Below are 16,895 nucleotides of genomic sequence, written 5' to 3'. Positions count from 1 at the left end.
GATGGTAACCTGGATGCTGCCAGCTCCCACATAGCTGTAGATAGTGATGCCGCACAATCAGGCTCTCGCGGGGTGGACATCTCTTGCACGGAACCCCCTGGCGCACTGGCAGAGCACTGCAGTAACAGAACACAGATAAAGCAATCAGTACCTTAAGTACTGGGGCTGTGTGGCTCAAACACAGCAAGGTCTACTGTTAAAGGAAACAGCAGATCCAGCTTCTCTAACAGCCTAACAGTGCCACATGCAAATGTTCACAGAATCAGAAATCGTAGGCACATAAATTTCCAACCACAAGCACAGAGGAGTGGGGTTGGGGGACAATGTAACCTGACACCAGTAATACCGCTTTCACACCACCTGAGGCGGGTCGCACCCAGGAGCCTGACACGGGAGCTTCCAGAGTGTGACCTGCCTGAGGCGCCCCGCTGCCACTGTCTGCATCCCGGCATATTACTGGGTTGATGACGTCAGTGGTGACACGGCGGGGGGCAGCGCTTGGAGATCACGTGTTAAATCTCTTTCTGCGAGGTACACTGGGTTCCACAGGGCGCCCACCCTGATGCACTTGGCTTCTTTGAGTTTGTATGGCATTAGCCACTGGTACCTTCTCCTGTCGTGAGAATGTGGTGTACGTGGCTACTAACGGTTGTCGTCTCTTTTACCTGCTACTGCATTGGACTGGTTACAAAACTGAGCTCCTGTGCACGGAGGCGGGGTTATAGAGAAGGTCAAAGCTTTTAGCCTGTTGGTGCCTCGGATCAAGATCCTACTCTACACCCCCGATGTTATCCCTATGTAGCCCAGTGTACCTCGCAGAAAGAGATTTAACAACGGTAAGTTCTTACCATAAATCTCCTTTTTGTGTTATTTCTTATTGCAAAATATAGGTTTGTTCACAAAAGAAAAATAATGAATGTGATAGTTTACTTTTAGGGGAAAGAGGCAACTGTTTGTATTTCTAGCATTGTGTCACTGTGAAGCACAGGCAGCCCACTGATATAAATAAAACCAGTGTCTGTTCGAGTTTCACAGATGACAGCTGCACATAATTATGCTGTGATTTTATTTATGTACGTGTGCTAGTGATGTGCTGACACTTCTCATTTCTATAGCCTGTGTACAGGCAGAGGTCATACAAGTTGTATAGACTCATTAGATAAAAGGTTAGCAAATTCCAATCGGAATGCTTTAATGTCTGGTTATGCAAGCACTGCCTTAGGTTTCAGCAGCTACTTGGTGGTGTTGGACAGAAACAAGATGTGAGTGAAGGAAGTGTACAAGTTACAGCATTTCTCACTGTTCATGCTCAGTAATCTGTACTCTGGCAGGGCATGAGCAAATCTCTTCTCTTCAATCCTTTATTGAAGGCTTAACATGGCCCTCTTCCACTGCCATTAGGTGTGCCAGTGTTCTAAAGCTTTTTAAACCGTGTGTGTATGTATAAAAATTGGTTAGGATTTCTCTCCCTTCCAGCATGCAGGTGTACAATGCGTTATTGCACAGTTTTATTATAGAAGTATGGTATCGGCAAAGCCAATTTTCTGCTCAAACGTTTTATCTAAATCAGTGGTTCTCAATCATTTTCCACCCAGATACCTGGCAGCCCAATTGCTTTGTTTGTTATCTTAACAATTACAAAACATTTGTAATGAATATAATTGCTATAATAGAATTGCTAATTTTAGGCACTACTATATTTAAATTATGCTATAAACAAGTTTTGAAAAAAATAAATAAATTGTACATAACTATATCTTAAACATGCTACTACTGTACTTAAGAAAAATGTAAAATTGACATTAAGAAATGTGTGCTTTCTTATTATGGGGCCTGATTCAGAGTAGTACGCAAACAGTTTACATACTATTCTGATTGTTGTGGGACTGCACATGTGCAGAATGAGTCCTACATTGTCTCTTGCAGTTTCCCCAAGTGACAGCATGACTGAAATGCTGCAGCCGTTTGGGGGCAGAGCGGCGGTGTGGCTGGCCTGCATTCCAGAAACACAAGCTTGTCTCTCCCATTTCTGGGTGTACTTAGTCCAGGATCTGCGTAGGAGGATGCAGATATTCTGACCTTGCAAGCCTATTTCCTGGCCATGATGTAGATCCGATGATGCGAGAAGAGGCTTTTTTTTCTTGCGATGCCACCTGCAACATGTACATATTTGTAAAGGCAGCTGTGCAATAGCGTAAATTTATATTAACGTAAAATACTGATGTCCTATTCACAAGCTCTAACATGACGCACCCTGGTCAGAAATGATCTGGAATTCATTAAATCTAGATAATCTACACAGTGTTTTTCACTCGCTGTAGGCTCTAAAAATTGGATGTACTGTAATTTAATGAAATTTGACACTGACATACTTTGGTCTTTGAGAGACATGAGGAAGTCATAGCACATATTGAAAGTGTACGCAATTATCATTAAGGCAGGCTTGAACGTAACACACATACACAATGAATGTGGACACCACCAGTCGCGGCTCTAGAGGTGGGGCTGCAGCGCAGTCTAAATTTCAAAGAGGAGAGTCACACCTACTGCCAGGGAGTCACGGCCTGTGATGTTTGGCAGTGTTTGGAATGGCAGTTGGTGTGGTTCCCCTATTTGAAAAATGGACTGCTCTGGAGCGCAACAGTAAACAACACCACTCACAGAAGCTTCAAAAGCTGGCCATCACTTTGCGCATGCGTGAACAGCTGGCCTAGATGCTAATGGCGTACACTTTTAACACTTGCTATGGCTTCCTCATGTTTCTCATAGACCAAGGCATGGTCATGTAAAATTTCCCTAAATTATATCAATTACTTTAGAAGTTATAAGAATATCTTTTGGAGCCTGTAGCAAGTAAAACACCTATATCTTGTGCAAGAAACACCAGTGATCATGTCACTGCTGTCAGGGTCCTACTGTGATGCATTTAATCGCTAGGATATAGCTTCCCTTTCATTTCAAATGATCACCCCCTGCTTCACTATTACAGAAAGGTTTTTGTATACTCCTGAGTGTCATAGTGTACCCCAGATTGCTATCCACTGTTAAAAAATAATTGTCTGCATGTGAAGCGAAGTTTGAAGACACAGTCAGCAAAATTATTGTGCAACACTGCCACCACTATAATTGGAAGATAGGTGTATACAGTATATAAGGAGGGAATGGTGAACCTCATCTCCTCCCAGTCTTCAAACGTCCGGCACCTCTTTGCCACTGTAAACTCCCTCCTCTGCCCACCCCCACCTCATTTCCCCTCCTCACTCTCTGCCCTTGACTTTGCTTCACATCTAAAATTGTGTCCATGCGTCAGGACTTCACATCCCACCAGATCATCCGCAACCAGCCGCCTCCTTTCCTATACTATACATCCCCATCCCTTTTTACCAACTCTTGCATCTTTCTCCCATGTATATGGTGAGGAAGTCATGGCCCTCATCTGTTCCTACCACCCCTCCACCTCACCTCATGAGCCTATCCCCTCCTGCCTCGCCTCCGCTACCTCTCTCCTTCTGCCTGTTCCCATCTTGTCCACCTCCTCAATCTTTCATTCTCATCAGGCCACTGTCACCTCTGCCTTCAAGCATGCACTCATCTACCCTATTCTTGAAAAACCAAGCCTTGATCCGAACACCTTGAGCGTATTTTTTACAACCGCCTTACTACCTTTCTTTCATCCCACTCACTTGTTGACCTATTCCAATCTGGCTTCCGTCCTCTCCACTGAAACTGCCCTCACAAAAGTCTGCAATGATCTCCTTGCTGCTAAATCCAAGGACCACTACACTTTGCTTTATTCTCCTTGACCTCTCTGCTGCTTTTGACACTGGACCATCCTCTCCTTCTGCAAGTCATTCACTCCCTTGGTCTACGTGATACTTCCCTCTCCAGGCTATTCTCCTATCTATTTGACTATTCCTTCTGTCTCCTCTCATGACCCCCCCCCCCCCCCTTAGCCCCCGCCCCTCCCCCCACTTCAACTAACAGTTGGTCTCCTCCTCCCTCCCCTTCACGCACAACCTCACCTACCACAAGTTAATTATCTATTGATGGCACTACTATCTCCTCTAGGCCCCAGGTGCGCTGTCGTGGAGTAATCCTTAACTATTCCCTCTCCTTCAAACCACACATTCAGCACCTCTCACAAACCAGCGTTTTCATCTTAAAAAAAAATATTACCAGCATCAGGCTCTTTCTCACCCAGGATGCTTACAAAGACCCTTATCCACTCACTGGTTATCTTTAGACTGGACTACTGTAATCTCCTATGTGGAATGCCTAACAAATGCCTCTCTCCACTCCAGTCTATCTTTAGTGCCTCAGCCAGGCTCATTTTCCTCACCAAACGCGCTACATCCACCTCCCCTCTCTTACAAGCCCTTCACTATCTACCCTTCCTTTTCAGAATCCAATTCAAGCCTCTCACACTCACTTACAAAGCCCTCACCCACCATTTACATCTCTGACCTTCTCTTCTTTTACACTCCCACCTGTCTTCTTCACTCTACTAATACACGTCGCCTCTGCTGTCTACTGATTGTTTCCTCCCAATCCTACCTCCAAGATTTTCACGTGCTGCTCCCTATCATACTCCCAACAAAACTTTAAATGGGCTCTCAAGACCCACTTCTTCATCATAACCCTCAGTTCCACTCTCACGGTCTACTCCATCTGTGTCACCCCTGTCTGTCTGTGCCTCCTCTTTAGAATGGAAGCTCTCACGAGCAGGGCCTTCTTCCCTCATGAGCATTCCTTCTCTTACTTAAACCATCTTCTACCCCATACTCTTTCGAAGGAACCAAATCCCTTGCCTTGAACTTTGTCACTGTTTTCTCGTTTTGCTAATCTGTTCATATACTCTGTGGGTGTTATCCCAGGTGTTATTGTGGCTCCGGCAGCCGCTTATTATAGATTATGCTTTGGGCGCCTGAGACACCCAAAGAATAATAAGCGATAAGTGCCAGCATCCGGGGGAGGAGCACACCGCATCGGGGCTAATAGGATTGCCCCCGGCGATACAATTTCCCGCAGTCCTCAACTGTTCATAATTGGATTCCCCCCTATAACTGGGCGCTGCCGATCCTTTTGTGGTGCTGCTGTGTATAAATAAAGGATAATAATAACAGCAATAGATTATGTTGATGAATGCAAGTAAGAGAATAAGGAGGGTAATTCTGAGTTGATCGCAGCAACAAGTTTGTTAGCAATTGGGCAAAACCAAGTGCACTGCAGGGGGAGCAGATATAACATTTGCAGAGAGAGTTAAATTTGGGTGGGTTATTTTGTTTCTGTGCAGGGTGAATACTGGCTACTTTATTTTTACACTGCAATTTAGATTTCAGTTTGCATACACCCCACCCAAATCTAACTCTCCCTGCACATGTTATATTTGTCCCCCCTGCAGTGCACATGGTTTTGCCCAACTGCTAACAAATTTGCTGCTGTGATCAACTCAGAATTAGGCCCAAGGTCCCAACCAGTGCATTATGATAAATAGTGGGCATTTCATTCAAAGGTGGCTAAAGATGGTAGAGCGAACATGGAGGATGTGGTAAAGATTGTTATTTCAATAGGTAGGAAGATATAAAATAATTGTGATGTATATTTTTGCATTCATATTTACTAGTAAATATATTTCTCTGACGTCCTAGTGGATGCTGGGACTCCGTCAGGACCATGGGGGATAGCGGCTCCGCAGGAGACAGGGCACAAAATTGAAAAGTTTGACCACTAGGTGGTGTGTACTGGCTCCTCCCCCTATGACCCTCCTCCAAGCCTCAGTTAGGTTTTTGTGCCCGTCCGAGCAGGGTGCAATCTAGGTGGCTCTCCTAAAGAGCTGCTTAGAAAAAGTTTGTTAGGTTTTTTATTTTCAGTGAGTCCTGCTAGCAACAGGCTCACTGCAACGAGGGACTTAGGGGAGAAGAAGTGAACTCACCTGCGTGCAGGATGGATTTGCTTCTTAGGCTACTGGACACTAGCTCCAGAGGGACGATCACAGGTACAGCCTGGATGGGTCACCGGAGCCGCGCCGCCGACCCCCTTGCAGATGCCGAATAGAGAAGAGGTCCAGAAACCGGCGGCAGAAGACGTCTCAGTCTTCATGAGGTAGCGCACAGCACTGCAGCTGTGCGCCATTGCTCTCCGCACACTTCACACCAGCGGTCACTGAGGGTGCAGGGCGCTGGGGGGGGCGCCCTGGGCAGCAATGTAATATACCTATTCTGGCTAAAATATATCACATATAGCCCCTGGGGCTATATGGATGTATTTAACCCCTGCCAGGTTCCAAAAAAACCGGGAGAAGAAGCCCGCCGAAAAGGGGGCGGGGCCTATTCTCCTCCGCACACAGCGCCATTTTCCTGCCCAGCTCCGCTGCGAGGAAGGCTCCCAGGACTCTCCCCTGCACTGCACTACAGAAACAGGGTAAAAACAGAGAGGGGGGGCACTTATTGGCGATATTTATAATATTTGAGCTGCTATAAAGGGAACACACTTATTAAGGTTGTCCCTATATATATTTATAGCGCTTGGGTGTGTGCTGGCAAACTCTCCCTCTGTCTCCCCAAAGGGCTAGTTGGGTCCTGTCTTCTATCAGAGCATTCCCTGTGTGTCTGCTGTGTGTCGGTACGTGTGTGTCGACATGTATGAGGACGATGTTGGCGTGGAGGCGGAGCAATTGCCTGTAATGGTGATGTCACCCCCTAGGGAGTCGACATCAGAATGGATGGCTTTGTTTATGGAATTACGGGATAGTGTCAGCACGCTACAAAAGTCGGTTGACGACATGAGACAGCCGGCAAACCAGTTAGTACCTGTCCAGGCGTCTCAGACACCGTCAGGGGCTGTAAAACGCCCTTTACCTCAGTCGGTCGACACAGACCCAGACACTGACACTGAATCCAGTGTCGACGGTGAAGAAACAAACGTATTTTCCAGTAGGGCCACACGTTATATGATCACGGCAATGAAGGAGGCTTTGCATATCTCTGATACTGCAAGTACCACAAAAAGGGGTATTATGTGGGGTGTGAAAAAACTACTGATAGTTTTTCCTGAATCAGAGGGACTGAATGAAGTGTGTGATGAAGCGTGGGTTACCCCAGATAGAAAACTGCTAATTTCAAAGAAGTTATTGGCATTATACCCTTTCCCGCCAGAGGTTAGGGCGCGCTGGGAAACACCTCCTAGGGTGGATAAGGCGCTCACACGCTTATCAAAGCAAGTGGCGTTACCGTCTCCTGATACGGTCGCCCTCAAGGATCCAGCTGATAGGAGGCTGGAGAATACATTAAAAAGTATATACACACATACGGGTGTTATACTGAGACCAGCAATCGCCTCAGCCTGGATGTGCAGTGCTGGCGTGGCTTGGTCGGAATCACTGTCTGAAAATATTGATACCCTGGATAGGGACAGTATTTTACTGACTATAGAGCAGTTAAAGGATGCATTTCTTTATATGCGAGATGCACAGAGAGATATTTGCACTCTGGCATCAAGAGTAAGTGCGATGTCCATATCTGCCAGAAGAAGTTTATGGACGCGCCAGTGGTCAGGTGATGCGGATTCCAAACGACATATGGAAGTATTGCCGTATAAGGGGGAGGAATTATTTGGGGTCGGTCTATCAGATCTGGTGGCCACGGCAACGGCCGGAAAATCCACCTTTTTACCCCAGGTCACCTCCCAGCAGAAAAAGCCGCAGGCTTTTCAGCCGCAGTCCTTTCGTTCCTATAAGAACAAACGAGCAAAAGGACATTCCTATTTGCCCCGAGGCAAAGGAAAGGGTAAGAGACTGCAACAAGCAGCTCCTTCCCAGGAGCAGAAGCCCTCCCCGGCTTCTACAAAGGCGTCAGCATGACGCTGGGACCTTACAAGCAGACTCAGGGGCGGTGGGGGGTCGCCTCAAACATTTCAGCGCACAGTGGGCTCACTCGCAGGTGGACCCCTGGATCCTGCAGGTAGTATCTCAGGGTTACAGGTTGGAATTCGAGAAGTCCCCTCCTCGCCGTTTCCTAAAGTCTGCTTTGCCAACGTCTCCCTCCGACAGGGCGACGGTATTGGAGGCCATTCACAAGCTGTATTCTCAGCAGGTGATAGTCAAGGTACCCCTCCTACAACAGGGACAGGGGTATTACTCCACGCTATTTGTGGTACCGAAGCCGGACGGCTCGGTAAGACCGATTCTAAATCTAAAATCTCTGAACCTGTACATACAAAAATTCAAGTTCAAGATGAAGTCACTCAGAGCAGTGATAGCGAATCTGGAAGAAGGGGATTTTATGGTGTCCTTGGACATCAAGGATGCTTACCTTCATGTTCCAATTTGTCCTTCACACCAAGGGTACCTCAGGTTCGTGGTCCAAAACTGTCATTATCAGTTTCAGACGCTGCCGTTTGGATTGTCCACGGCACCCCGGGTCTTTACCAAGGTAATGGCCGAAATGATGATCCTTCTTCGAAGAGAAGGCGTCTTAATTATCCCTTACTTGGACGATCTCCTGATAAGGGCAAGATCCAGAGAACAGCTGGAGGTCGGAGTAGCACTAACCCAAGTAGTGCTCCAACAACACGGGTGGATTCTGAATTTTCCAAAATCCCAACTGATCCCGACGACACGTCTGTTGTTCCTAGGGATGATTCTGGACACTGTTCAGAAAAAGGTATTTCTTCCGGAGGAGAAAGCCAGGGAGTTATCCGATCTAGTCAGGAACCTCCTAAAACCAGGAAAAGTATCTGTGCATCAATGCACAAGAGTCCTGGGAAAAATGGTAGCTTCTTACGAAGCGATTCCATTCGGCAGATTCCATGCACGAACTTTTCAGTGGGATCTGCTGGACAAATGGTCCGGATCGCATCTGCAGATGCATCAGCGGATAAAATTGTCCACAAGGACAAGAGTGTCTCTGCTATGGTGGTTGCAGAGTGCTCATCTGTTAGAGGGCCGCAGATTCGGCATACAGAACTGGGTCCTAGTGACCACGGATGCCAGCCTGAGAGGCTGGGGAGCGGTCACACAGGGAAGAAACTTCCAGGGCGTGTGGTCAAGCCTGGAGACGTCTCTTCACATAAATATACTGGAGCTAAGAGCAATCTACAATGCTCTAAGCCTGGCAAAACCTCTGCTTCAGGGTCAGCCGGTGTTGATTCAGTCGGACAACATCACGGCAGTCGCCCACGTAAACAGACAGGGCGGCACAAGAAGCAGGAGGGCAATGGCAGAAGCTGCAAGGATTCTCCGCTGGGCAGAAAATCATGTGTTAGCACTGTCAGCTGTGTTCATCCCGGGAGTGGACAACTGGGAAGCAGACTTCCTCAGCAGACACGATCTGCACCCGGGAGAGTGGGGACTTCATCCAGAAGTCTTCCAAATGATTGTGGTCCATTGGGAAAGACCAATGGTGACAGGTATTGCGCCAGGTCAAGAGACCCTCAGGCAATAGCTGTAGACGCTCTGGTAACACCATGGGTGTACCAGTCAGTGTATGTGTTTCCTCCTCTGCCTCTCATACCAAAAGTACTGAGAATTATACGGCAAAGGGGAGTAAGAACGATACTCGTGGCTCCGGATTGGCCAAGAAGAACTTGGTACCCGGAACTTCAGGAGATGCTCACGGAAGATCCGTGGCCTCTACCTCTAAGACGGGACCTGCTTCAGCAGGGACCGTGTCTATTCCAAGACTTACCGCGGCTGCGTTTGAGGGCATGGCGGTTGAACGCCGAATCCTAAGGGAAAAAGGCATTCCGGAAGAGGTCATCCCTACCCTGGTAAAAGCCAGGAAGGAGGTGACTGCACAACATTATCACCGCATTTGGAGAAAATATGTTGCGTGGTGTGAGGCCAGGAAGGCCCCGACGGAGGAATTTCAACTGGGTCGATTCCTACATTTCCTGCAAACAGGATTGTCTATGGGCCTCAAATTAGGGTCCATTAAGGTTCAAATTTCGGCCCTGTCGATTTTCTTCCAGAAAGAATTGGCTTCAGTTCCTGAAGTCCAGACTTTTGTAAAAGGAGTACTACATATACAGCCCCCGGTTGTGCCCCCAGTGGCACCGTGGGATCTTAATGTAGTTTTGGATTTTCTCAAATCCCATTGGTTTGAGCCACTCAAATCGGTGGATTTTAAATATCTTACATGGAAAGTAACCATGCTACTGGCCCTGGCTTCAGCCAGGAGAGTGTCAGAATTGGCGGCTTTATCGTATAAAAGCCCATATCTGATTTTCCATTCGGACAGGGCAGAACTGCGGACGCGTCCTCACTTTCTGCCTAAGGTGGTTTCAGCGTTTCACCTGAACCAGCCTATTGTGGTGCCTGCGGCTACTAGCGATTTGGAGGATTCCAAGTTGCTGGACGTTGTCAGAGCATTGAAAATATATATTTCAAGGACGGCTGGAGTCAGAAAATCTGACTCGCTGTTTATACTGTATGCACCCAACAAGCTGGGTGCTCCTGCTTCTAAGCAGACGATTGCTCGTTGGATTTGTAGCACAATTCAACTTGCACATTCTGTGGCAGGCCTGCCACAGCCTAAATCTGTCAAGGCCCATTCCACAAGGAAGGTGGGCTCATCTTGGGCGGCTGCCCGAGGGGTCTCGGCATTACAACTCTGCCGAGCAGCTACGTGGTCAGGGGAGAACACGTTTTGTAAAATTCTACAAATTTGATACCCTGGCTAAGGAGGACCTCGAGTTCTCTCATTCGGTGCTGCAGAGTCATCCGCACTCTCCCGCCCGTTTGGGAGCTTTGGTATAATCCCCATGGTCCTGACGGAGTCCCAGCATCCACTAGGACGTCAGAGAAAATAAGATTTTACTTACCGATAAATCTATTTCTCGTAGTCCGTAGTGGATGCTGGGCGCCCATCCCAAGTGCGGATTGTCTGCAATACTTGTACATAGTTATTGTTACAAAAAAAAAAAAAAAAAATCGGGTTGTTATTGTTGTGAGCCGTCTGTTCAGAGGCTCCTACGTTTGTCATACTGTTAACTGGGTTCAGATCACAAGTTGTACGGTGTGATTGGTGTGGCTGGTATGAGTCTTACCCGGGATTCAAAATCCTTCCTTATTGTGTACGCTCGTCCGGGCACAGTATCCTAACTGAGGCTTGGAGGAGGGTCATAGGGGGAGGAGCCAGTACACACCACCTAGTGGTCAAACTTTTAAATTTTGTGCCCTGTCTCCTGCGGAGCAGCTATCCCCCATGGTCCTGACGGAGTCCCAGCATCCACTACGGACTACGAGAAATAGATTTATCGGTAAGTAAAATCTTATTATTTAAATTGTGTAGAAATATAGTAAATACATTTAACTGAGAATTACTAAAATAATTAGTGTGCACAATAGTATCAGCGGTTATTTAATTACAATTAAGTTACATTTTATTAAATTTAATCCGTAAACTGGAAAGGGTGCGAATAGTTACCTTTGTGTTGAAGGATTGCAGAGGTTTATGGAAGTGTACTGTGTGAGAGGTTTACAGTTAGTGCAAATACTGTACGTGTTGTAGGCAGTTCACATGGAATTGTGTGAATGCCAACAATGCATAATCTAATGCAGTAGTTCCCAAACTTACTTGAAACATGGCGTCCTAGTGTATCGCCATTTTTTTCGTGGCACCTCTAGGATAAAAGTTTATTATTGATATATTTGGTCAATTGTGCCTACTTGTCATCCTTAGGGTCAGTTATGTGCTGGTGTGTACAGTTGTGCTTCTGATTGTCCACAAGTGTTATGATTGGCAGCCTCTTTGTTTTGCCTATCACTTTGACCATAAATAATTTTATGTAGTTATGGACCACCAACCCGAGACACCCCTGCAAGAGCCTCATGCACCCCATGTTGCCTAGGCACACAGTTTGGGAACCACTGATCTAATAACAAAATAGTGAAGATGTATAAATTAAAACATTGCGTAGAGAAATGAAAGATAAAAGTACAAGACAATAATAGTAAGTATTGAATTACTTATTGCTATGTTCCTGTACTCTTCTATATACAAATTGTAAATTTATATTTTCATATATTTACCAACCACACACCAGCTTTACCAGTCTCCGTGACTGATGCATATTTAAACAATTACCATATTTACATAAAATTAGGTCACAGGAAATTAATATACTGTCTCTATAGCAATACATCTCCAACACATTGGGGCCGATTCAGTTTTTTGGGGCATCTAATTTTCCTGTATAAACGGGAATGTTTACACGCCCAAACAGTCACAGCTCAATTGTTATTTTGGCGCCCATGCATATCGTGCATGTCGCGTCAAAAAAAAAAACAGGGTTTAGCCGCGTAAAATGGCTAAACTCATCTATAGTCCAGCTTTGGGTGTCCAAACTCCCGTTCGGACGACTAAAGTGCCGACTTAGCATACACATTTCTTCTCGCACCTCTGGAGACTGCAAGAAGAGATGTAATTCCCACAGCTACAGGGTGTCTAAACGGAGCAACAATTGAATTGTTTCCGTTTTGCGTCCCCTTGTGGTATCCATGGGTAAAAACTATTAAATCTGCCCCAGTGTCTCTAAAACCACTAATGTTCTAAGTGAAATAAGTTAGTAAAGTTATTAATTAAAGTGAAAACCCCTTACTTATTTATATGATATATTCTTAAATAGGATACCCAAGTAAATACAATCCTACTAGATACACATGGTAGACAGCACTCAATTAAATTGCTAAAAGTAATCTGTAATCTGACCAATACGTGAATTTTGTTAACCAAAAAATTGTTTTCTGTTATGAAGATTATCTTCCCTTGCTATTGTTTAGATTAAATTTTATTGAACGCACGAATTTAGTTTCATATGTTTGCAAACAACTCAACCCAATTCATCTTATTTTTGTGTATTTATGCATGCCAATTAATGGTTCATGGTGTCTTTCCCAAGCCTTGTATGAACAGGATTGGGGTAAGGGAATTTATTTTCTTTCAGGAATAGTCTAGTAATATAAAATGGTTTTGCTGCTCAGACAATTATTTATGCATTGTCGCACAGTTATTAATAGAACTCTCATTTTGGAGTGAAAATTTTTCTGCTGGACATGTTTTTTTTTATTATTTAAAATTTTATTTTTTTCTTTCTGGTTTGTGTATGCTAACATAATTTAACGTCTTCTATGTACACAGTCTGTGTAAATGTAGCAGTTTGACTCCCTTTTGTCTGCTGTGTTGTCAATTTTTTTATTTTTTTCCCTAGTAGATTACCTATTTTAATTACATTTTTGCTGCTATGATACAGGTATTCATCCACTGGGTAAAATGCCCTTATATACTAAGTTGTCATTTGCATATTAATTACTATATAAGTGCATAACCATACTTTGTCCACCTTAAAACATAGTAATTTAAATGTTTTGATTTTGGTTTGTTCCTTATTTCCTGATGATCTGAGCAAATGCTTTATATGTATTCTTATGCCTGCTTAAAATAAAACAATGGACTTATAAATAGAGTAAACCCTAGTATAGACTATCCTATCCTGTTTTTTGGTACTGGTTAATCGCATTTAGTAGAATAGATGAATGCACAAGTTCCAATTGTCTGAGCAGCAAACATTACTGTATTATATAAAAAGACAATAGTTTGGGTGTGGCTTGGAACCGTTCTTTATCTCCAGTTATTTTCTGCAGTACTAATGTCACTCATACCCCTTTTCCACCTGTAGCACGGGTCGCAGCCGGGAGCCTGAAACCGGCTCCGACCCGTGCTACAGCCCGTTTTCCCACAGCGCTCACCAACCCGGCATATTGCCGGGTTGGTGACGCTGCTGCTGACGCGGCAGGGGCGGCGCTGGGAGATCACATGATCTCCCAGCTCCGCCCTTCCATACACTGTGAACGGGAGCTGTGTCGCACTATACAGCCTACTGGGTTGAACACGTGTTCAACCTGGCAAGCTACCCGGGTAGGATTCCCGGATCACTTGATCTGGGAATTTGCAGGGGGGGCCGAAAAAACATGGGTAAATGCGTGCCACTGCGCATTTAACCGTGTTTTTAAAGCTAGTGGAAAAGGGGCATCATTGAGCTCCCTGCTTTGAATACAATGCTGTATGCTGACTTCTTACAGTGCATGTAGAGTATTAGTGCATGTTATTTTGGTTTGCCGTGCCTTCTACCTTAGTTATATAGACAAAATTCTGAGTTATGGAAAGGTTACATTTCTCATTATTGTGCCATCTGTGTTTACAGCTATAACCTAATAATCAATTGCATCCCTTGCTAAGCATGTATTGTTAAATAATAAATGGATGCATACATAGTCTTTATATGGTATTTTAATTAAGCATAATTAACAGTTTGCAAGCCAGTTACATGCTGTGATGTGTAGTTCAACAGCAGCTGGAGGGACGCTTATTGCATACCCTGTTCTACATACACAAAGGGCCAAATGTAATAGAGTGAGAGTTTCAGAAAGTGAGAGATTTGGTAGGTTTTGCAGGTTTTTTTTAAAGGGGCAGTGTAAATGATTGCCACTTTAAAAAACCTGCAAAACCTTACCAAATCTCTCACTTTCTAAAACTCTCACTCTATTACATTTGGCCCAAAATGTTAAATAAATTAGCTTCACAAAGTCTCAGGAAAAATGAAAACACTGATAAGCCTTATGTAAGAATATATTACTGCTGAGCTCCTTATTGTGATTATGAAGCTTAAGTTTGCACATTCATAGTTCTGCAGTTTGTTTGATGAAGGCAGTGTTATTTAAAATATAGAATACAAATTTTAAGTGGTTTACAGTATTTGGTAGCAATGAACTAAATAATTGCAGCATTTAATGAGAATTGAATCTGGCAGTGGAGCAGACTGTTCGAGAGAGGTGCGAGGCTGCTGCGATACAATATTTCTACTTGACTTTTGCTTCACCATTCAACTGTTTTCTGAATTCTGTATTTTACATTTTATTCTTCAGAACATTCTGGAAAATGTTTAACGCAACTCTGGTCTTTGGTCCTCAGTCTTATTATAATTAAATTAAAACAAACCAATTTATAACTAATACTTCTGTTTAAGCTACAAGAGGCATCTTTTGTAACGAGAAATATAGCCTTCTGAGTCTATTTCATCTCCTGCTGATAGATAACTGCTGGCACATTAGGTGGAGGAGATTGTTTATATGTGTAATATATTTGACTTGCCTATTTTTGGTGGAGGAGATTGTTTATATGTGTAATATATTTGACTTGCCTATTTTTGCACTGTACGGAGGGAAAAAGTAACAGGTGCACTATCTCACACTAGCTCAACCTGTAATAACCAGAGTCATTTAGCATATTCCTGGCCAGGGCTATGAGCTTACCCACCGCACCAAGGTAGCCTCTCATTGGGTGAGTCCCTAACACTAACTACAGGGGTTCATGTCCGGGCACTGCCCATTTCACTATTGTTTGTCCTTTGATATAGTTATAATGGTTTAAATAAAAGAGTATTTGTTATTTAACTTTTTTATTCAAACTGTTTTTATTTATTTTGCATAGCCAAGATAGTGCAGTTAGTTTCAATGAAATATTACATGTTATAAGAATAAAAATCATATCTAGTTTCAATTAAACAAGTATAATCGGTAATTTCTAAGAGATGATATGCAATCCAACATGTGAACACTTCCACATTGAAAAGAGCACAATCAGAGGGCCTATATCAGGGGTGTCAAACTTGCAGGGCATGTGGAGCTCCTACCACATCCTTTTGTGGCCCGTGGGCAGGGTATCTTTTGCGGCCATGTTGGCAGGGGTTAACTTGGGGCGGCTTATTATTTGATAGTCCGTTCATAAAGCAACAGTTTCTCTAACACCGGCTGTTTAGAGGACTTATGCTATTGATATAAAGCAGAATTAGCATCAGCACTTTAAAGCTGTGAGCATGTAGTGTCCTAGTAAGTTCAGCATGTGATAAAACAGTCCATTCAATGAATATGCTGTTATTGGATCTGGCCAAATATTTAAAACAGATATATTTGGTCTCACCACTGGCTTTGTTTGTTCTGCTGTAAATGATCCTCCCGGCCGCTGGCGCATTAGCCTTGTAGTGCAGCCATCTCTGGAGGACCTTTTAGTTATATATGCTTTAGCCCGCAGGGACAGCACAGTGTGAGATAGAGTCTGGTCTGGTGGTGCAGGAATGCAGTGTATTGTGACTTGACGCGTTTCCCGCCTCCTTTTGGAATCAGCGGCTTCTTCAGAAGTATAGTTCTGTCCCTCCGTATGCTTCCTTTATATACCGCGGCTCTCACGCGTTTTCGCCTTCTCAGCGTTCCACACCTCACTCCTGGTGTGCTGCGCATGGACACCAGGAGTGAGGTGTGGAACGCTGAGAAGGCGCGAACGCTGATTCCAAAAGGAGGCGAGGAAACGCGTCAGCGATGACTGCACTACAAGGCTAATGCGCCAGCGACCGGGAGGATCATTTACAGCAGAACAAACAAAGCCAGTGGTGAGACCACATATATCTGTTTTAAATATCTGTCCAGATCCAATAACAGCATATTCATTGAATGCTGAACTTACTAGGACACTACATGCTCACAGCTTTAAAGTGCTGATGCTAATCCTGCTTTACACCAATAGCATAAGTCCTCTAAACAGCCGGTGTTAGAGAAACTGTTACTACTTGGACACATTGTTGCTTTATGAACTATCAAATAATAAGCTGCTAAACTCATTGAAGTCTATGCTCTTACAGCTAAGAATTGATGTTGCCAAAAATGTATTTTTATTAACAGCACGACTTTTAAACAACTTGTAACAGATGAATTGATATTAAATAGACACAGTATCCTCTAAATCACCTGGTGACTCAACAACAAGCTTGAAATATCCTTTATAAGAAAGTATACAAGTGTTATTGGAGGAAATAGCCAGTTAGATTTTATTTTATATATTAAATAC

At 44.3% G+C, this 16,895-nt stretch overlaps 1 protein-coding gene across 8 annotated transcripts in view; it reads left to right on the top strand.

Moving 5' to 3' along the window:
- GOLGA4 (golgin A4) overlaps nt 1-16,895 on the top strand; it is a 347,782-nt gene that overhangs the window by 181,553 nt on the left and 149,334 nt on the right. The gene's annotated exons all lie outside the window — the stretch shown is intronic.

The sequence above is a fragment of the Pseudophryne corroboree genome, chromosome 5 (genome assembly GCF_028390025.1).
Source record: "Pseudophryne corroboree isolate aPseCor3 chromosome 5, aPseCor3.hap2, whole genome shotgun sequence".
Lineage (NCBI taxonomy): Eukaryota > Metazoa > Chordata > Amphibia > Anura > Myobatrachidae > Pseudophryne > Pseudophryne corroboree.
This window is presented reverse-complemented; position numbering and strand designations above follow the sequence as displayed.